The sequence below is a fragment of the Mesoplodon densirostris genome, chromosome X (assembly GCF_025265405.1).
Source record: "Mesoplodon densirostris isolate mMesDen1 chromosome X, mMesDen1 primary haplotype, whole genome shotgun sequence".
Taxonomy (NCBI): Eukaryota; Metazoa; Chordata; class Mammalia; order Artiodactyla; family Ziphiidae; genus Mesoplodon; species Mesoplodon densirostris.
Genome location: NC_082681.1, coordinates 52,530,676 through 52,553,402, shown reverse-complemented (window position 1 = coordinate 52,553,402; position 22,727 = coordinate 52,530,676).

Below are 22,727 nucleotides of genomic sequence, written 5' to 3'. Positions count from 1 at the left end.
GACCAAAAGGCTTGCCTGCTCACCCAACAGGGCGGGTGGGGTCTGGGAACTGAGGCTCGGGCTTCGAACAGATTACAGGGAGAGGACTGGCAGCATGAACACAGCCTGAAGGGGTTAGTGCACCACGGCTAGACAGGAGGGAGTCCAGGAAAAAGTCTGGACCTGCCGAAGAGGCAAGAAACTTTTTCTTCCTTCTTTGTTTCTTGGTGCGCGAGGAGAGGGGATTAACAGCGCTGCTCAAAGGAGCTCCAGAGACGGGAGCAAGCCACGGCTAACAGCACGGACCCCAGAGACGGGCATGAGATGCTAAGCCTGCTGCTGCCGCCACCAAGAAGCCTGTGAACGAACATAGGGTACTATCCACACCTCCCCTCGTGGGAGCCTGTGTAGGCCGCCACTGCCAGGGACCTGTGATCTAGGGACAACTGCCCTGGGAGAAAGCACAGCGCACCTCAGGCTGCTGCAATGTCACACCGGTCTCTGCCACCTCAGGCTCGCCCCACATCCATACCCCTCCCTCTCCCTGGCCTGAGTGAGCCAGAGCCCCCGAATCAGTGGCTCCTTTAACCCCGTCCTGTCTGAGTGAAGAACAGACGCCCTCAGGCAACCTACATGCAGAGGCGAGGCCAAATACAAAGCTGAAGCCCAGGAGCTGTGCAAACAAAGAAGAGAAAGGGAAATTTCTCCCTACATCCTCAGGACAAGCGGATTAAAGCTCCACAATCAAACTGATGTACTCTGAATCTGTGGAATACCTGAATAGACAACAAATCATCCCAAATTGAGGAGGTGGACTTTCAGAGGAAGATACATTATTTTTTCCCCTTTTCCTCTTTTTGTGAGTGTGTATGTGTATGCTAATTTGTGAGATTTTGTCTGTATAGCTTTGCTTTCACCATTTCTCCTAAGGTTCTCTCTATTTCTTTTTTTTTTTTTTTACTTTTTAAAAATATTTTTCTTAACAATTTTTTTTATATTTTATTTTCATAACTTTATTTTATTTTATCTTACTTTGTTTTATTTTATTTTATCCTCTTTCTTTCTTTCTTTCTTTCTTCCTTTCTTTTCTCTTTCTAATTTTTCTCCCTTTTATTCTGAGCCATGTGGGTGAAAGGCTCTTGGTGCTCCAGTGAGAAGTCAGTGCTGTGTCTCTGAGGTGGGAGAATCAACTTCATGACACTGGTCCACAAGACACCTCCCAGCACAATGTAATATCAAATGGCGAAAATCTCCCAGAGATCTCCTCTCAACACCAAGACCCAGCTTCACTCAATGACCAGCAAGCTACAGTACTGGACACCCTATGACAAACAACTGGCAAGACAGAAACACAAACCCACCCATTAGTAGAGAGGCTGCTTAAAATCATAATAAGGCCACAGACACCGCAAAACACACCACCAGACGTGGGCCTCCCCACCAGAAAGACAAGATCCAGCCTCATCCACCAGAACACAGGCACTAGTGCCCTCCACCAGGACACCTACAAAACCCACTGTACCAACTTTAGCCACTGGAGACAGACACCAAAAACAACGGGAACTACGAACTTGCAGCCTGCAAAAAAGGAGACCCCAAACACAGTTAGATAAGCAAAATGAGAAGACAGAAAAACACACAGCAGATGAAGGAGTAAGGTAAAAACCCACCAGACCTAACAAATGAAGAGAAAAGAGGCAGTCTACCTGAAAAATAATTCAAAATAATGATAACAAAGATGATCAAAAATCTTGAAAATAAAAGGGAGAAAATGAAAGAAACATTTAAGAAGGACCAAGAAGAACTAAAGAGAAAATAAGCAATGATGACCTACAAAATAAAAGAAATTTAAAATACTCTAGAAGGGGACTTCCCTGGTGGCACAGTGGTTGAGAGTCCGCCTGCCAAAGCAGGGGACACGGGTCTCTGCCCCGGTCCGGGAAGAGCACACATGCGGCGGAGCAGCTGGGCCCGTGAGCCATGGTCACTGAGCCTGCACATCCAGAGCCTGTGCTCCTCAATAGGAGAGGCCACAACAGTGAGAGGCCCGCATACTGCAAAAAAAAAAAAAAAAAATTCTAGAAGGGATCAATAGCAGAATAAATGAAGCAGAAGAAAGGATAAGTGACCTGGAAGGTAAAATAGTGGAAATAACTACTGCAGTGCAGAAAAAGAGAAAAGAATGAAAAGAACTGAGGACAGTCTCAGAGACCTCGGGGACAACATTAAATGCACCAACATTTGAATTGTAGGGGTCCCAGAAGAACAAGGGAAAAAGAAAGGGATTGAGAAGATATTTGAAGAGATTATAGTTGATAATTTCCATAATATGGGAAAGGAAATAGTCAAGTCCAGGAAGGACAGAGAGTCCCATACAGGATAAATCCATGGAGAAACATGTCAAGACACATATTAATCAAACAATCAAAAATTAAATACAAAGAAAACATATTAAAAGCAGCAAGGCAAAAACAACAAATAACACACAGGGGAATCCCCATAAGGTTAACAGCTGATCTTTCAGCAGAAACTCTGCAAGTCAGAAGGGACTCGCAAGACATATTTAAAGTGATGAAGGAGAAAAACCTACAACCAAGATTATTCTACCCAACAAGGATTTCATTCAGATTTGATGGAGAAATTAAAAAATTTACAAGCAAGCAAAAGCTGAGAGAGTTCAGCATCACCAAACCAGCTTTACAACAAATGTTAAAGGATCTTCTCTAGGCAAGAAACACAAGAGAAGAAAAAGGCTTACAATAACAAACCCAAAACAATTAAGAAAATAGGAATAGGAACATAAATATCAATGATTACCTTAAAAGTAAATGGATTAAGTGCTCCCAACAAAAGACAGAGACTAGCTAAATGGATACAAAAACAAGACCCATATATATGCTGTCTATAAGAGACTCACTTCAGACATAGGGACACATATAGACTGAAAGTGAGGGGATGGAAAAAGATATTCCATGAAAACAGAAATCAAAAGAAAGCTGAAGCAGCAATTTTCATATCAGACAAAATAGACTTTAAAATAAAGACTATCACAACAGACAAAGAAGGACACTACATAATGATCAAGGGATCGATCCAAGAAGAAGATATAAAAATTGTAATTATTTATGCACCGAACATAGGAGCACCTCAATACATAAGGCAAATACTAACAGCCATAAAACGGGAAATTGACAGTAACACATTCATAGTAGTGGACTTTAACACCCCACTTTCACCAATGGACAGATCATCCAAAATGAAAATAAATAATGAAACACAAGCTTTAAATGATACATTAAACAAGATACACTTAATTGATATTTATAGGACAATCCATTCAAAAACAATAGAATACACATTTTTCTCAAGTGCTCATGGAATATTCTCTGGATAGATCATATCTTGGGTAAAAATCAAGCCTTGGTAAATATAAGAAAATTGAATTTGTATCAAGTATCTTTTCCGACCACAACACTATGAGACTAGATATCAATTACAGGAAAAGATCTATAAAAAATGCAAACACATGGAGGCTAAACAATACATTAATTAATAATGAACTGATCACTGAAGAAATCAAAGAAGAAATCAAAAAATACCTAGAAACAAATGACAATGGAGACATGAATACCCAAAACCTATGGGATGCAGCAAAAGCAGTTCTAAGAAGGAAGTTTATACCAATACAGTACTACAGTAAGAAACAGGAAACATCTCAAATAAAAAACCTAATCTTGAATATAAAGCAATTAGAGAAAGAAGAACAAAAAATCCCCAAAGTTAGCAGAAGGGAAGAAATCATAAAGATCAGGTCAGAAATAAATGAAAAAGAAATGAAGGAAAAGATAATAAAGATCAATAAAACTAAAAGCTGGTTCTTAGAGAAGATAAACAAAATTGATAAACCATTAGCCATACTCATCACGAAAAAAAGGGAGAACACTCAAACCAATAGAATGAAAAGTGAAAAAGCAGAAGTAATAACTGTCACTGCAAAAATACAAAAGATAAAGAAAGATTACTACAAGCAACTCTATGCCAATAAATAGGACAACCTGGAAGAAATGGACAAATTCTTAGAAATGCACATCCTACCAAGACTGAACCAGGAAGAAATGGAAAATATGAAAAGACCAAACAAAAGCACTGAAATTGAGACTGTGATTAAAAATATTCCAACGGGGCTTCCCTGGTGATGCACTGGTTGAGAGTCCACCTGCCAATGAAGGGGACATGGGTTTGTGCCCCAATCCGGGAAGATCCCACATGCCATGTAGTGGTTAGACCAGTGAACCATGGCCGCTGAGCCTGCACATCTGGAGCCTGTGCTCCGCAATGGGGGAGGCCACAACAGTGAGAGGCCAGCGTACCACAAAAAAAGAAAAAATCTTCCAACAAACAAAAACCCAGGACCAGATGGCTTCACAGGTGATTTCTACCAAACATTTAGAGAAGACCTAACACCTATCCTTCTCAAACTCTTCCAAAATATAGCAGAGGGAAGAACACTCCCAAACTCATTCTATGAGGGCACCATCACCCTGATACCAAAACCAGACAAAGATGTCACAAAGAAAGAAAACTAGAGGCCATTATCACTGATGAATATAGATGCAAAAAATCCTCAACAAAATACTAGTAAACAGAATCCAAGAGCACATTAAAAGGACTATACTCCATGATCAACTGGGGTTTATTCCAGGAATGCAAGGATTCTTCAAAATATGCAAATCTATCAGTGTGATACACCATATTAACAAATTGAAGGAGAAAAACCATATGATCATCTCAATAGATGCAGAGAAAGCTTTCAACAACCATTTATGATAAAAACCCTGCAGAATGTAGGCATAGAGGGAATGTTCCTCAACATAATAAAGGCCATATATAACAAACCCACAGCCAACATGGTCCTCAGTGGTGAAAAACTGAAATCATTTCCACTAAGATCAGGAACAAGAAAAGGTTGCCCAATCTCATGACTATTATTCAACATAGTTTTGGAAGTTTTAGCCTCAGTAATCAGAAAGAAAAAGAAATAAAAGGAATCCAAATAGGAAAAGAAGTGAAGCTGTCACTGTTTGTAGATGACATGATACTATACATAGAGAATCCCAAAGATGCTACCAGAAAACTACTAGAGCTAATCAATGAATTTGGTAAAGTAGAAGGATACAAAATTAATGCACAGAGATCTCTGGCATTCCAATACACTAATGATGAAAAATCTGAAAGTGAAATTAAGAAAACACTCCCATTTACCATGGAAACAAAAAGAATAATATATCTAGGTATTAACCTACCTAAGGAGAAAAAAGACCTGTATGCAGAAAATTATAAGACACTGATGAAAGAAATTAAAGATGATACAAATAGATGGAGAGATATACCATGTTCTTGGATTGGAAGAATCAATTTTGTGAAAATGACTCTACTGCCTGAAGCAATCGACAGATTCAATGCAATCCTTATCAAACTACCACTGGCGTTTTTCACAGAACTAGAACAAAAAATTTCACAATTAGTGTGGAAACACAAAAGACCCTGAATAACAAAAATAATCTTGAGAACGAAAAACGGAGCTGGAGTAATCAGGCTCCCTGACTTCAGACTATAATACAAAGCTACAGTAATCAAGACAGTATGGTACTGCCACAAAAACAGAAATATAGATCAATGGAACAGGATAGAAAGCCCAGAGATAAACCCACACACATATGGTCACCTTATCTTTGATAAAGGAGGCAAAAATATACAGTGGAGAAAAGACAGACTCTTCAATAAGCGATGCTGGGAAAACTGGACAGGTACATGTAAAGGTATAAGATTAGAACACTCCCTAATACCATACACAAAAATAAACTCAAAATGGATTAAAAACCTAAATATAAGGCCAGAATCTATCAAACTCTTAGAGGAAAACATCAGTAGAACACTTTATGACATAAATCACAGCAAGATCCTTTTTGATCCACCTCCTAGAGAAATGGAAATAACAACAAAAATAAACAAATGGGACCTAATGAAACTTAAAAGCTTCTGCACTGCTAAGGAAATCATAACCAAGATGAAAAGACAACCCTCAGAATGGGAGAAAGTATTTGCAAATGAAGCAACTGACAAAGGATTAATCTCCAAAATTTACACGCAGCTCATTCAGCTCAATGACAAAAAAACAAACAACCCAATCCAAAAATGGGCAGAAGAACTAAATAGACATTTATCCAAAGAAGATATACAGACTGACAACAAACACATGAAAGCATGCTCAACATCATTAATCATTAGAGAAATGCAAATCAAAACTACAATGAGATATCATCTCACTCCGGTCAGAATGGACATCATCAAAAAATCTAGAAACAATAAATGCTGGAGAGGGTGTGGAGAAAAGGGAACACTCTTGCACTGCTTGTGGGAATATAAATTGATGCAGCCATTATGGAGAACAGTATGGAGGTTCCTTTAAATACTACAAATAGAACTACCATACAACCCAGCAATCCCATTAATGAGCATAATGAGCATATACCCTTAGAAACCATAATTCAAAAAGAGTCTTGTACCACAATGTTCATTGCAGCTCTATTTACAAGAGCCAGGACATGGAAGCAACCTAAGTGTCCATCAACAGATGAATGGATAAAGAAGATATGGCACATATATACAATGCAATATTACTCAGCCATAAAAAAATGAAATTGAGTTATTTGTAGTGAGGTGGATGGACCTAGAGTCTGTCATACAGAGTAGAGTAAGTCAGAAAGAGAAAAACAAATACCAATGCTAATACATATATATGGAATCTAAGAAAAAAAAATGTCATAAAGAACCTAGAGATGAGATGGGAATAAAGACACATACCTACTAGAGAATGGACTTGAAGATATCGGGAGGGTGAAGGGTAAGCTGTGACAAAGTGAGAGAGTGGCATGGTCATATATACACCACCAAACGTAAAATAGATAGCTAGTGGGAAGCAGCCGCATAGCACAGGGAGATCAGCTCGGTGCTTTGTGACCACCTAGAGGGGTGGGATAAGGAGGGTGGGAGGGAAGGAGATGCAAGAGGGAAGAGATATGGGAACATATGTATATGTAAAACTGATTCACTTTGTTATGAAGCAGAAACTACCACACCATTGTAAAGCAATTATACTCCAATAAAGATTTAAAAAAAATCACTGATCACAGATGACCGTAACAAATTTAATAATAATGAAAATATTTGAAATATTACAAGAATTACCAAAATATGACACAAAGACACAAAGTGAGAAATGTTATTGGAAAATGATGCTGATAGAGTTGGTCAGTGCAGGGTTGCCACTAACCTTCAATTTGTGAAAATCACAATATCTGCAAAGTGCAATGAAACAAAGCACAATAAAACACGGTTTGCCTGTACGTCAAACTGAAAAGCTTCTGCAGAAGAAAGTAAACAGTCAACAGAATGAGAAGGCAAATATTTGCAAACCATATATCAAAAAATTACTATCCAAAATATATAAGAAACTTCTACAACTGATTGGCGAAAAACAAACACCCTCCCCCAAAAAATACACTAAATGAAAAATGGGCTTAAGTAGACATTTATTGAAAGAAGACATACAAATGATTAAACGGTCATATAAAAAGATGTTCAATGTCATTATTTATGAGGGAAATGCAAATATAAACCTCAATGAGGTATCAGCTCCCACATGTTAGGATAGCTATGTTCAAAGACAAACAAAAACAAAAGTGTTAGCAGGAAATGGAGGGATTGGAACCACGTACATTGTGGGTTTTGGGGGGAGGGTTTCTGTTTGTTTGTTTCCTCTCTTTTATTTTATGTTTTATTGGTTTTTATTGGAGTATAGTTGATTTATAATGTTGTGTTAGTTTCTGCTGTACAGCAAAGTGAATCAGTTATACATATACATATATCCACTCTTCCTTAGATACTTTTCCCATATAGGTCATTACTGAGTATTGAGAAGAACTCCCTGTGCTATACAGTAGGACCTTGTTACTTATCTATTTTATACATAGTAGTGTGTATATGTTGGAACCATGTACATTGTTGATGGGAATGTTAAATACCTCATCAGCTATGGAAAACAGTATGGAAGTTCCTCAAAATATTAAGATTAAACTACCATATTACCTAGCAATCCCATTTCTGTGTATATATCCAAAATAATTGAAATCAGGATCTTGAAGAGATACCTACCTTCCCTTCCATGTTCATTGCAACATTATTCACAACAGCCAAGATATGGAAAACAGCCCACATGTCCTACAATACATGAATGAATAAAGAAAATGTGGTATTTTCTTTATAGAATAATGAAATAGTAGGTAGTCTTTAAAAAGAAGGAGTTTAAAAAAAATAAAAAAAATAAATAAAAAGAAGGAAATCCTTCCACTTAAGAAAACACTAATTAAACGTGAACAGATGCTAGGTGAAATAAGACAGTTGCAGAAGGGAAAAGAATGCATGATTTCACTTATATGAGGTATTTAAATAGTCAAGCTCATAGAAGCAGAGAATACAACCGTGGTTGCCAGGGCCTAGGAGGTGGAGAAAATGGGCAGTTTTTCTTCAGTGAACATAAAGTTCAGTTACGCTAGATGAATAAGTTCTAGAGATCTACTGTTCAATGTGGTGCCTATAGTTAACCACATTGTATTGTACACTTCAAAATTTAAGACAGTAGTTCTCATATGTTCTTACAACAAAAAAGGAAGACAAGAGGAAACTTTAAGAGGTGCTGTTTATGTCAATTATCTTAATTGTGATGATGCTATCACAGGTGTTTGCATATGTCCAAATTTATCAAATTGTACACATTAAGTATGTGCAGACTTTGTATATGTAATTAACACCTCAATAATGTTGTTAAAGTTAAAGTCAAGGAATATGTGTTTCTTTCATATCCTTTGTAAATATTGCCAAATTGCCTCCCATAAAAGTACTACCAATTCCTATTTTGACGAGTGTTAAGTGAGTGTCCAACTCACTGAACCCTTGCCAATACTGAGCGTTTATTTCTTGGACAGATTGATGGGTTAAAACAAATAATGTATCCATTTCAAAATTTTCTATCATTTGAACAATGAGATTGTACATCATTTCTTTTTTAATCATTACATATAATCATTTCTTTGATCTGTCTGATCATATTTTTGACCATTTTTGTTTGGTCTTGATATTTTCTTATTGATTTGTATAAGCTCAAAACATAAAAATGAGAATAATATTTTTTCAGTCATATTGGTTGTAAATGTTTCCTCAATTAGTCTTTGTATTCTGTTTCTATATTTTTGGCGTACAGAAGCTTTACAAATTTGAGGTCAAATCTATCAATCTTTTCATTCATTATTTTTTCCTTTGCCTTTATGTTTTAAAATTCCTTATTCAGAGATCAAGGAGAAAAAAAACCCTTTCTTTTTGGCCTTTTGTTATTTTACTTTTTATACTTATTTCCTTTTTAAAGAGTGTTACTAGGCTGGTAGCTCATAGATGTGCTTTAGACACAGTATATCTGGATTTCCAGAAAGCATTTGTGAAAGTCTTCAATATCTGCCACCTCACTGGATTCTTTCCATGTGCCTGCAATTATGTTCAATTTGTCCTTATTCTGAAAACAAAGCATTTTTTTTAAAAAAATAACTTTTTGGGCTTCCCTGGTGGCGCAGTGGTTGAGAGTCTGCCTGCTGATGCAGGGGACACGGGTTCGTGCCCTGGTCTGGGAAGATCCCACATGCCACAGAGTGGCTGGGCCCGTGAGCCATGGCCACTGAGCCTGTGTGTCCAGAGCCTGTGCTTCGCAATGGGAGAGGCCACAACAGTGAGAGGCCCATGTATCGCAAAAAAAACAAAAAAACAACAAAAAAAAATTCTTAAAATGCTCTCCTATGCTCTCCCTCTTTGAATTCCATGGCAACATCATCTTCTCTGTATTATCCTCTTTCTTCTTTTAACCATTTCTTTTCGGTTAGTATTTGACTTCTCTTTTGGCCCCTTAAATGTGGGTATTCTCCTAAACTCTGTCCTTAGTTGTCTACACGACCTCTCTGGAGGATTCCATCAACTACCGTATCTTCAACTAACATTTACATGTCAGTGATACCCAAATTGATGCCTACAGTTCAAATTCCTCCCATGAGCTCTACATCTTTTCATACAAGTGTCTTTTGGACATATCCATCTGGTTGTCCTACTTGGAAACCTAGATGGATGACCTTTCACAAAGTGCCATCAGCTGTTCTTTCTATAATTATCACTTTTTATTTGTGACTCAGTCCACCTTTCAGAACTTACACACTTTACATCTCTCTCACATTTTATTATCAATATTTGCTGGATATACCTAGTCTGTTCTTTACACCATACTTTGGATGACTATTCTTGCCTGGGACATCCTGCTTTTCATAAACCCCTACTCATATGTTCAAGATCCAACTCAAATGCCAGTTCCTCAATTATGCCTTCTCCACTTCTGTCAGTCATGGTTATTCTAGTCTCTGTATTCCCAGAGTGCTTTTCTCTTATTTGTCACTATAATATATTTTAATTTATCTGATCAAATCTCTGTCTTCTATGACTGAATGAGGGCTTCTCAAGAATAAGGTACATGCTATTTTCATCCTTACAGTCCCAGTGCTTAGAACCTTACCTATATAATGTGGTTCAATAAATGCTTATTGAATTAATGGTATATTTGTGGACAAAGTAATGAAATGCAAGCTGAATAATATTGTTAAGTAAATGATTGGTTCTCAACCTTGGGTACTCAAAATCATGTATGGAAATTTAAAGAGACATTTTGGTCCCATTAACCAGAGATTCTTATTCAGTAAATTCAGTTTAGAGCCTAGATATTTGTATGTTTTAAAATGTCATATATCATTCTGATGCACCTCCAGGGTTGAATACCTCTAACACAGAGTCATGAATATACTCACAGATTTTCTTTAATAAGTGATGTCAAGCTGGAGGACATTTTGGGGGGGATATTGAAGAGATCTCATCTTGATCCTATCCCATTCAACATTTTCTTCAGTGATTTGGATGAGATCATACATTGATATATTCATCCAACTTGCGGATAATCAAAGTGGAAGAGGGGTTGATAGTGAATTTTTAACAGGAACTTATTTTATGCAAGGCATTGTGTCAGTTATACAAATTATCAATTATCTCTCAATCTCACAATCCCTTTTTTACAGATGAGGAGATTGAGACTCAGAAAAGTTGTTATTTATTTGCTCATGACCCCCATTAAGTAATAGAAGCAAGAGTCAAATCCAGATACCAAAGGCTTACATACCCAAAACAGAGGTCAAAGCCAAGATCAAAGATCACTTCAACAGGCTACAGGAATCAAATGATGTGAATGAAAACAAATTCAAAAGAAATATGAAGCAGTCTTAGGTTCACAAAATCAACTACACAAAATTTAAAATAAAATAAAAAATAAAAATAAAATAAAAGATGAAAATCCATACTAGAATAGTAAATATGTTTATATGTTGCTAATGGTATCATCAATTAATAACATCATTTTGGTAGGCAATTTGACCCAGTATATCATAATAAAACTAAAATATTCATATATGTATATTTTAACATTTAGCAATATCCCATTTTTAGTTTAAAAACTAAAACTTGTATATATGTTTGTATATGTGTGTGTATGTTTGTGTGTATAAATGGTGTGTGTATTGAAAAGGATGTACACTAAACATTTAGTGATTTCCTGTATGCTATGGGTCCAGAGGTGAGAAAAGAGAATTTTTTTTAAATTATTATACAATAAAAAAGAAAGAAGGATGAATTATAGGTTATTTTTACTTTTGTGTGTGTGCTTTGTATCTTTCAATTTCTTAAATATTTTACAATGCTTGTACTGTATGACCTAGCAATTCAATCCTTCAGAATGCATCTTAATGAGATAATTCAAAAGGAGAAAAAGCTATATTACAAATTTACACATAATAATGCTACCCTTAAAAGCAAAATTCTATGAACAACTTAAAGTCTAATAATGTAATGGTGAGGTGAATTGGGGCACATCAACAGGCTATTTTTCATAAATTAAAACCACAATGTAACATCATAAAAATTATTCACAAAATAACATTTACTAATAACATAAAAAATAAATTTCACATATGTACCCTGATTAAGAGCACATAGAATACAAACATACTTGGATGAAACTTAGAAGGGATCAATTACAGTATAGTAAAAGTATGAGCTCTTGAGTCAACTGTCCTGGGTTTCAAACTCACTGTTGCTTGTTGTATAACCTTAGACAAGTCACTAAACTTCTTTGTGATCATCTTATTCATCTGTAAAATGAAGATTATGCTTAGCAAGTGAGATAAATTTAAGACTTTAATGAGAAGGTTCATGTAAAGGATTTAGAACAATATTTGACACTTAATACAGCATACCTATTGTCAGCTAGGCATGTTCCATGGGTTTTATATATATTAACATGTTCATGCCTTAAAACAATCCTATTTTTATCTTCACCTTACAGATAAGGAAACTGAGGAACAAATACATTAAGCAGCTTGCTGAAGTCACATAACCAGTAGTACAGGGAGAAATCGAACCCAGGCAAGCCTGACTCAAGAATCCATACTATTAACCATTATGCTATACTATGAGAGATACACAAATGTTTGAAAATGATATTACTTTTTTTATATTGGGGTGTAGTTGCTTAACAATGTTGTGTTAGTTTCAGGTATACAGCAAAATGATTCATATATATATATATATATATATATATATATATATATATATATATATATATATATATATATATATATATATATATATACATTCTTTTTCAAATTCATTTCCCATTTAGGTTATTACAGAATATTGAGCAGAGTACACCATGCTATACAGTAGATCCTTGTTGGTTATTTATTTTAAATATAGCAATGTGTACATATTGATCCCAAACTCCCAATCTATCTCTCCCCCACACCCTTCCCCCCTGGTAACCATAAGTTTGTTCTCTAAGACTGTGACTCAGTTTCTGTTTTGAAAATAAGTTCATTTGTTGAAAATGATATTATTTTTTAAAATAGCAAAATTGAAACAGAGAGATTTAAATATTCTTTCAATATTTTTAAAATAATTTTAAAATTAAAGAAAACAAACTTTAAAAAACAAAGACATAGCTTGAAATTAAAAAGCAAAACTGATATAAAACTGGAAAATATAGCTTAATCCTAGCTCGAGTAACAATAAGAAAAAACTAAAATTTGTCTCAATGTTTTAGAAAACAACTTTCAGCCCTTTTCTGTACCATATTTACTGGATAATGAGTTTTATCTGTGTGTTGTCCAAACTAAAGCATTCCTTCTTGTCCTTAGTTTTCCTTACTAATACTTTAAAAGCATCCCAAAAGTTGACAAACAAATTTGGTCTCACTTTTACACCTTATTTAGATTTGTCATGTCCCTTCTTAGGTTTGGCCATTTCAGGAGAATATTTTACAAACCTTTTGTGACAACTTGCTCGTCTTCTTACACCGCTTGACTTTAGATCCTCAATTTACCAAATGAAACACTCCACACTATCTTCTTACACTACTGGTTATACAACTTTCAAATTTAACTTTCTAAGAAAGTACTCTTTAACTAATTGCTTCTTCAACACTCTGTTGTAATATTCTAGGGCTCACTACATAATTATTTTATTCATTCTGAAACACTTTTAGCTTTAACTTTTACCTATAGATCAATCAGCCTATTTGATTCTAGCTAGTAAGAACCATGAGACCAGTTCACTATTAAAAATCACATTCCTCAAAGTTGATAGACGATATCCACTCTTCCAATTAAGAAGAGAAAAAGTCATCACAAAATTCACCGCCAAGCAATACTACTGGTCTTCACACATATGTACTAGTGTTTTCTTGCTTCCAATTTCCCTCTAGATTGAAAACCTGAGGTGGGTGATCTTTTTCTTTTTTATTTTTTTTCTATCTTCCCTCTAATTATTTTTTAATATAAGTAGCAATTTTTCTACATATCTGCTACTTGCTTCCTGGCCCTCCAGTTCTACTGAACCTTCATTACAACATACAAGTACCATCCTGACTCTACCCTTCCATACTTGACCCTGCCTTCTTTCCCAAAACTTTAATGACTATTGTAAGTAGGTACAGTGACATTATGGAGGTTAGTGAGAATCTAGTGGAGACCTATGCTCTTCTGTCAAGTCTCAACTCGAACATTCCTTCCTCACTGAAGCTTTCCCTTCCCTCTCTGACAAGTCATGTCCCATTATCACATGCTCTCAGGACACCTAACATTCACAGCATTTTCATTCTTCTGATTTTATGTGCACTTGTGTGATTCTCTGATTAATATCTAACTCTTCCACTAAATTGAAAGTCCTATGATGGAAGGTCTTATGTGTATTTTTGTTTGCCATTGGAAACTATCACTTAATATAGTGCCTAGAACATAGTATATGATTAATGAATATTTGTTGAATAATGATGAATAAATCAAGAATGAATGACACTATACTTCTCATATGTAGAGATTCAGAGATACAGAATACTGCCTTTGTATAAATACTCTACATTTCCAGAGTGACATCTGATCACAGCAGCAAGCTTACCTAAAATTTTGCCAAGACTGGAAGCCAAGCTCAAGCCATGAGGTAACCATACAATTTAAGCCAGCATAGGAATACACTGAGCACAGTGACATATACATAGTTTGGAGTTTCAAAATCCTTTTTGAATCACTGACTTGGCAGATGGTAAAGATTCATTTGAATATTGTGCAAAATGGGATAAATTAAGAAAATGTGTAGAACAAATTCTTTGCTGAAGCCCTTTTTAAAAGTGAAAATGTGGGGAAAAATGGCTTAAACACAGACTTGGTATAGAGAAGGACTGAAGCAAGGAGTGGTATTGACAGAAACTCCTTTTTTTTTCTCCATATAATTGGATATCAGCAGTTTGGGGTGGTTCCAAGTGGAAAAATATTTTGGGGAATTGAGATTTTGACATGGAATTCATTCCTATGCATATATTAATCTCAGGGTACCATGCCCACTGTTGGAGCACACTAGTTAAAGAGATATAAAGGACTTGAGTAGCATCTGGAAAAGAATGAAAAATGTGACTAACATGTATTCAAATAAGTTCTAAAGAGGAAATGAAATTCTTCAGCCCAGAGAAGAGAGCATTAAACATGGATTCATAATTGTTTTCAGGATCGTTGTTTTGTTTTATCCAGAAAAGTCACCATTCCCTATAGCTATTATGGCTGATTAAAAAAGAGCTACTTTTGCCAGAAACTTGACAAGCCTGTTTAGCCTAAAGAAGAATTCCCTGACAGTAAAGATTATTAGTTACAGAAATTAGTGATTTATAGGAGCTACGAGTCTCCTTTAGCAAGGATCTTTAAGAAAGCAGATCAGCTCTTCAGAAGTTGGAAGTACTGTGGTGTTACTTAAAGGCAGGGACAAGGCTGATGTGGCTGCTCTGTGGACTATATGCCCTCTCTAGTCATTTTCAGCCCTGGATATTGGTATCTATAAATAATGAAAAGTTAACAAGAATATAGTACATTAAAACACTTAACAAATGCAGCCCTACAGACAAAACCATCATGATAGTTTTATGAAATGCCAAGATATTACCTCACAGCAGCAGTCAATAGAAGCAAATATTTATTGCATCCTGATAAGGGATAGAATTCACACTTAACTATAGATTGCTGTGAAGTGTGGAGGTATTATAGTCAAACATTAAAGAAAATATATTGAACATGAGCTCAACAGGTTGAGCCTAAGCTATGTGGGCTATTTCCACAATCTAGTCATGATGCAAACATGAAAGAGCATATGTAATGTTATATCTGCCAAATATATCACATTCAACAAGATGAGATAACTGGACTGATACTCCTCAGAAGACAAAATAAATAGTCCATAAGAATGCTGTACAACACTGAGATTCAACAGAAACTTGATGGTTGTTTGCTAAAACCATCGCCAAAGAAAAGAAAAAAATTCCAAATGGTTTCCATAATGTAACACTGATGGGGTTTACATGCAACCTTCAACTCACATGCATAATTTGTTTTAGTATACACTGACTTCCTGCCCATGTAGACTGTATATAACATATAGCATATAGTATTCACAGTAGAGATGTCACATTGTATTAACTACACTGTATAAAAACCTGCAGTTCTGAGTTAAACTGTAACACAGAAAGGATGTGTGCATATACTCATATGTATGTATGTATGCATTTATATATATATACATGTATAGAAAATTCGTTAATCATTTTTTTGTAGTTTTACACACAGTAAATGAACCATATGCATAATCTAGCAAAGAAAAAGATTGAATGAACCAATCCTGAGGGACTCATGGAAGGTTGGCAAACTGAAAGCATCAGCTCTTGGGGAACAATACAGCTAATTAGCTTTAATTTTAGGGTATTTCCCCATTCATACCTTTATTTGGAGAGTCACAATAAAAATCCTTGCAATCCTGGGTTTGGAAACTTTCCATTTACTTACGTTTGGTATTTGACTCTGAAACGTCTCATGTTGATGAGGTCAAACAGATCAGATAAACTAGAAAGTGCAAATGAAAATAAGTTTTTAAACACTCTAAATCTTATTTTAAGCTCTATCAGTGGTACACCAGATGTATCTGTACTACAAAATTCCCTCCAAAAGACAGTAATCCTCAGAAACATGTAGGTGTATCTTATTGGTTCATTATTTAGATAGCTGATGTCTAAAAGAGAGTTTTCAATGAGGGTGGTCTGTGCATGAAAATTATATGAGGAGTTTAGAGGTTAAGGGTAAATTTTCTAGATTTCAGATTTGCTTTTACTCTGAAAGAAACACCCAGTCCTCCATACCCTGACTTCTTTTTTTAATTATTTAATTTATTTTTACAAATTTTATTGAGGTATAGTTGGTTTACAATGTCATGTTAGTTTCAGGTGTACGGCACAGTGATTCAGTTATATACGTATATTCTTTTTCAGCTTCTTTTCCCTTATAGGTTATTACAAAAAAATTGAATATAATTCCCTGTGCTATGTAGTAGGTCCTTGTTGGTTATCTATTTTATATATAGTAGTGTTTATATGTTAATTCCAACTTCCAAATTTATCCCTTCCCCCAACTTTCATTTATGATCTGGTAATGGTAATGGTAAATTTATGATTTACCATTTAATAAGGACTTCTGCAACTTCATTAAGAATTTGTATCTGAGGTTCCAACAACCTGGATCACTTCAGCAGCTCTATCTGTAGCCAATTAGTCCCAAGTCAAAGAGCCATTGAACAGTGGGAGTAGACTTGTGACCACCCTTCACCGAAACAATTCTAAGGCAGATCTGTGGTAACCTAGCACTCTGGGGCCTTCTCCAGGGATAAGAAGCAGCCCAGTGAAGCTCTTGGTGTATAAATTCCTTTGATGATGCAAAATAATTATTACAGTTTCTACCACCATTTATCCTCTACACATAGAGTAATTAATACACTAAGAGAAACCATTAATAATATGAAAGCAAGCAATGTAAATCTATGGAGCTGCCTCTTCTATACTTTTGGAAACACTGTTTTAAACCAAGAGAGACACAAAGATTGGTTTAACTTAGATACAGCAAAATTCAGTTTTGCTATCCTTTGTTAGCAGGAGAGAAACCCAAATGAAAACCAAAATTTCTCCAAGATTTCCTCCTCCTCATAGAAGAGGCACATGTACACAATTCTTGCAAAGACAAATTTGGCTTACCATATTCTGGAACTGTATATCAGCCTATCAAAGACAAATTGCTCTAGTAAGCTTAATGTAGAATAAAATATATGAAAGAGAGGGAAACAGTGGGGAGGATACAAGGTTACTAACTTTATAAATGTATAACTTAGTGAGATTTTCCCAATTCTCACTAGATATTCTAAGTTAGTATTGAATGGACCTGGAGGCTCTGATTGCCTTTGCACAAATTGTGTTCCAGCTGTCTTCCAATATTGGAACACTCAGGTCTTGGTCCCATACAATGCAAACAGTCAGCCTTTCACATATTCTGTATACCAGGAGTAATTTATGAATGTATCTATAAAGGCAATCACAATGTATGCAAGAAAGGGTTACATAAAGCTCTAAGATTGAAAGAAGTAGCTCCAGCAAACTCAGTACAAGTTCCAAACATCACTATTATGCTTGAGCTGATTTACAAATCCCACAGATCTTTGTCTGGTAATTCATATCCTTTGTGAAGCTGGAAGAGGGAAAAAAAAAGCCTTGATGACACAGTCTCTATGTAAATCTCAAGATGCTGCAATTCCTTTACCTTGCTGCCTCATATTCATTAAACAACCTTGCAGTTTGGGAATCTGAGACAAGGAGTAAAGAAAGATGGGCACTGTGAGATTCAGTCAGCATCAACCAGGTGCAGAAGATGAAACATCCAAAATGCCTTTGCAATTTGTTCTCAGTTGTACATCTCAAGGATTTCCCTCAAAACAGTCCCTAAAGGCCTATTCAAAAAAACATGGTTGCAATTTTAAGAATAAGAGTTCCTAAAATGGCTCACACTGTACTTTGAGGATTGTGACCAGCCTTTCCTTACCTGGACATTTCCTCAGTGCCATCTTCATCCTCCTGCCATCAATGGCAGCTCAGCACTTTCCTCCTATATATGATCCTGCTTTGAACAGGGAAATATTTCACCTAGAGTTCCTGCAGCTCTTTTCTCTCATTTGCCTCTGTATTCATCTTTTTCTCTCCTTTTCTCTTCCATTCCTACTTTAAGCTCTTTCAATTATTGCTACTTATGTCTTTTCTTAAAGCATTCCCTTCTTCTGCTCATATTCTGAATATTCAATACACTCTAGCAAGGTCCCTGTGTTTGCTCCGATTTTACAATTTGCAAAACCAGTACTCTGGGCACTATTTCTACATGAGTTGATTGCTATCAATTCAGACATGCTGTCACCAACTGCAGTACCTTGACTGGGAATTTGATCTGAACAGCCTCCACCCATGAGAAAAAGACTATAAATATGCTATGTTACTCAATTATTCTTTTTCCAAAGAAAAAATAAAACTTTTAATAGAAGCAGCTTAGCACAACATATAAACTGTTTTTAAACTACTCTTTAAAAGATGAAAAACGGGGTTCCAAGATGGCAGAGGAGTAAGAGGATGTGGATGGAGCTCACCTCTCTCCATGAAGACCTTGGACACTGGAAAAGACTATAAAGATCCCCTCATAACTGGGTAGAATGAACGAAACAAGGGAGAAGGAGAGAAAGTGTGACAGGACCTGCACCTGGGGGTGGGGGGAGCTGAAGCAGGGGAGAGATTCCCGCATCCAGGGAAGCCCCCTCACCATGGGGAAGTTGGTTAGGAGAGAAGGGAAGCATTTGAGGCTGTTGGAGGAATGTGAAGGGATGGATCTGTGACAGAAGGGACAGAGTGAAAACTACACAGATGGTCCATGCCATGGCCCTATGTGCCCCAGAGAGGGACATGTGTCCACTGGTGTGCACAGGGCCTGGGAGATGGAGTGTGGGGATTAGAGAGCAAACTCAGGTTGAGGACTGCTGTTAGCAGCTGGGAGATGGCCTGAGGGGCAGGAGGGAGGAAATCCACAAGAGGGAATGTCTATGGAGGAAAACCAGACTGCTGTGGAAGCAGGGCACTACTGCTGAGTCACAGGCAGAGGATGGAGCCACCATTGTAGCCTCTGTCTCCCCACACACTGGTGCCTGCCACCAGGCAATAGAAAAAGCCCAGCCAGGGCTGGCACTTGTGCACCTGTCACTGGGCAGTAAAAAAGTCTCCTGCTAGGGCCATATCTCTTGTGCCTATGGTCACCGGCTTTCCTGAACCCCTGGTGCCCCCGGAGATCCCACAATCCAAGCAGCCATGCCACCTCTGCGCACTGTCCTCACCAGGGCAGACCCAAATGTTCCAGAGCAGCCTTGGGAGCAGACTCATGTGGGTGGAGCACATCCAGAGGTGGGTATAAAACCACAGATGAACCCCAGGGGTGGGATGATTAACCTTGTGCATCAGCTGTACAACCTGCAGATTTAAAAAAGTGCACAAGATACAGAATAAATCCCTGTGATCACCTAGGTAGACCCTGAATCTATGGAATATCTGAATGGACAGTGAATGTTCCCACAAATGAAAATGGTCTAGCTCTGGCAGCTGTGGACTTTGAGAGCAAGCACACATGCGAGTTGGGCCAGATCAGAGTCTTAACTGTCCCATAGGGCCCACAGAAGGTCCAGAGACCAGCCTAGAGGAATTGGAGTGCCTTCTGGGGAGGTAGAGGGGGGTTGTAGCTCATGGTGGGGGAAAGGACACTGACAGCTAAGACCCAAGGAAAACATTATTATTACTATTATTTTTAATATATTTTGATTTGTTCTGTTGTTGGTTCTGTTTTTTTTTCTTTCTTTTTATTGCTGTTGTTTTTTTAATTTATTTATATTTTTCTTTGTTCTTTTGGGATTTTTTAACATATTTTTGATCTTTTTATATTTCTATTTTTACTTTGCTTTCTGTTGTTCTGTGGTTTTCTTCCCCTTTTTAAAAAAAAATCAGTTTTGTCTATTTTTTTTGTTTGTTTCCTTTGCTTTATTCTTCATCGGCATTCTGCTTTGGTTTTGTTATTTCTTTTGTGTTTTTATTCATTTTATTTTTAATTGTTTGATTTCATTTTGGGGTTATTTTGTTGGTCTGGTTGTTTTCTCATTTTTTGTTTTCTTTGGTGCAGTTTTTATTTCTTTTGTGTGTGTGGGGGGGGTGTTTCTTTGTTTTTGTTCTTGTTTGTTTGATTTTGCTTTTACCATTTGTCTGGAGTTCTGTTTGCCTTTTATTTTTCCTTTAATCCTCTTTATTGCCCTGACAAGTGGCTAGCAGGGTCTTGGCTCCCCAACCAGAAGTTGGGATTGAGCCTCTGGAGTGGGAACACTGAGTCCAGGACACTCGACCTCCAGAGAATTCCTGGCCCTGGGGAATATTAAATCATGATGGCACTCACAGAGGCCTCCATCTGAATCTAAAGACCCAGCTCCACCCAACTACCTGCAGTCACCGGCACTAGATACCTCACGTCAAACAACAATCAAGACAGGAGCACAAACACACACTTCAGCAGACAGCCTGCCGAAAGTTTTAATAAGCTCACAGACACCCCAAATCACACCAAATGATGTGGCCTTGCCCATCAAAGGGAAAAGACTCAGATCCACACTCCAGAATGTAGGCACCAGTCCCTCCCACCAGGAAACCTACACAAGGCATGGGACCAACCTCACTCACTGGGGTCAGACACCAGAAGCATGAGGAACAACGACCCTGCAGCCCGGGGAAAGGAGACCTCAAACACAGTAAGTTAGACAAAATGAGAAGACAGAGAAATATCTTGCAGATAAAGGAGCAAGATAAAAACCCACAACACAAATAACTGAAGAGGAAATACACAATCTACCTGAAAAAGAATTCAGAGTAACAATAATAAAGATGATCCTAAATCTCAGAATTAGAATGGAGGCATAGATCGAGAAGATACAAGATATGTTTAACAAGGACCTAGAAGAACTAAAGAACAAACAAACCATGATGAACAGCACAATAACTGAAATTAAAAACACTCTAGAAGAATCAATAGCAGAATAATTGAGGCAGAAGAGTGGATAAGTGAGCTGTAAGATAGAATGGGGGAAATAACTGCCACAGAGCAGAATAAAGAATGAAAAGAAATGAGAACAGTCTCAGAGACTTCTGGGACAACATTAAGCACACCAACATTCAAATTATAGGGGTCCCAGAAGAATAAGAGAAAGAGAAAGTGTCTGAGGAAATATTTGAAGATATTATAGTCAAAAAATTCCATAACATGTGAAAAGAAATAGTAAATAAAGTCCAGGAAGGGCAGAGAGTCTCATACAGGATAAACCCAAGGAGAAACAAGCCAAACACATATTAATCAAACTAACAAAAATTAAACACAAAGAAAAAATATTAAAAGCAGCAAGGGAAAAGCAACAAATGACATACAAGGGAACCCCCATAATGTTAACAGCAGATCTTTCAGCAGAAACTCTGCAGGCCAGAAGGTAGTGGCAGGATATATTTAAAGGGATCAAAGGGAAAAGGCTACAACCAATATTACTCTCCCAAGCAAGGATCACCTTCAGATACAAAGGAGAAATCAAAAGTTTTACAGCCAAGCAAAGGTTAAGAGAATTCAGCACCACAAAACGTGCTTTACAACAAATGCTAAAGGAGCTTTTCTAGGCGGGAAACACAAGAGATGGAAAAGACCTACAAAAAAAAAAGCCAAACAATTAAGAATATGGTAATAGTAACATACATAGTGATAATTCCCTTAAATGTAAATGGACTAAATGCTCCAACCAAAAAACACAGAATGGCTGAAAGGATACAAAAACAAGACCTGTATATATGCTGTCTACAAGAGACCCATTTCATACCTAGGGACACATACAGACTGAAAGGGAGGGGATGGAAAAAGATATTCCATGCAAATGGAAATCAAAAGAAAGCTAGAGTAACAATACTCACATCAGACAAAATAGACTTTAAAATAAAGACTGTTACAAGAGACAAAGAAAGACACTACATAACAAATAAGGATCAATCCAAGAAGAAGATAAAACAATTGTAAATATTTATGCACCCAACATAGGAGCACCTC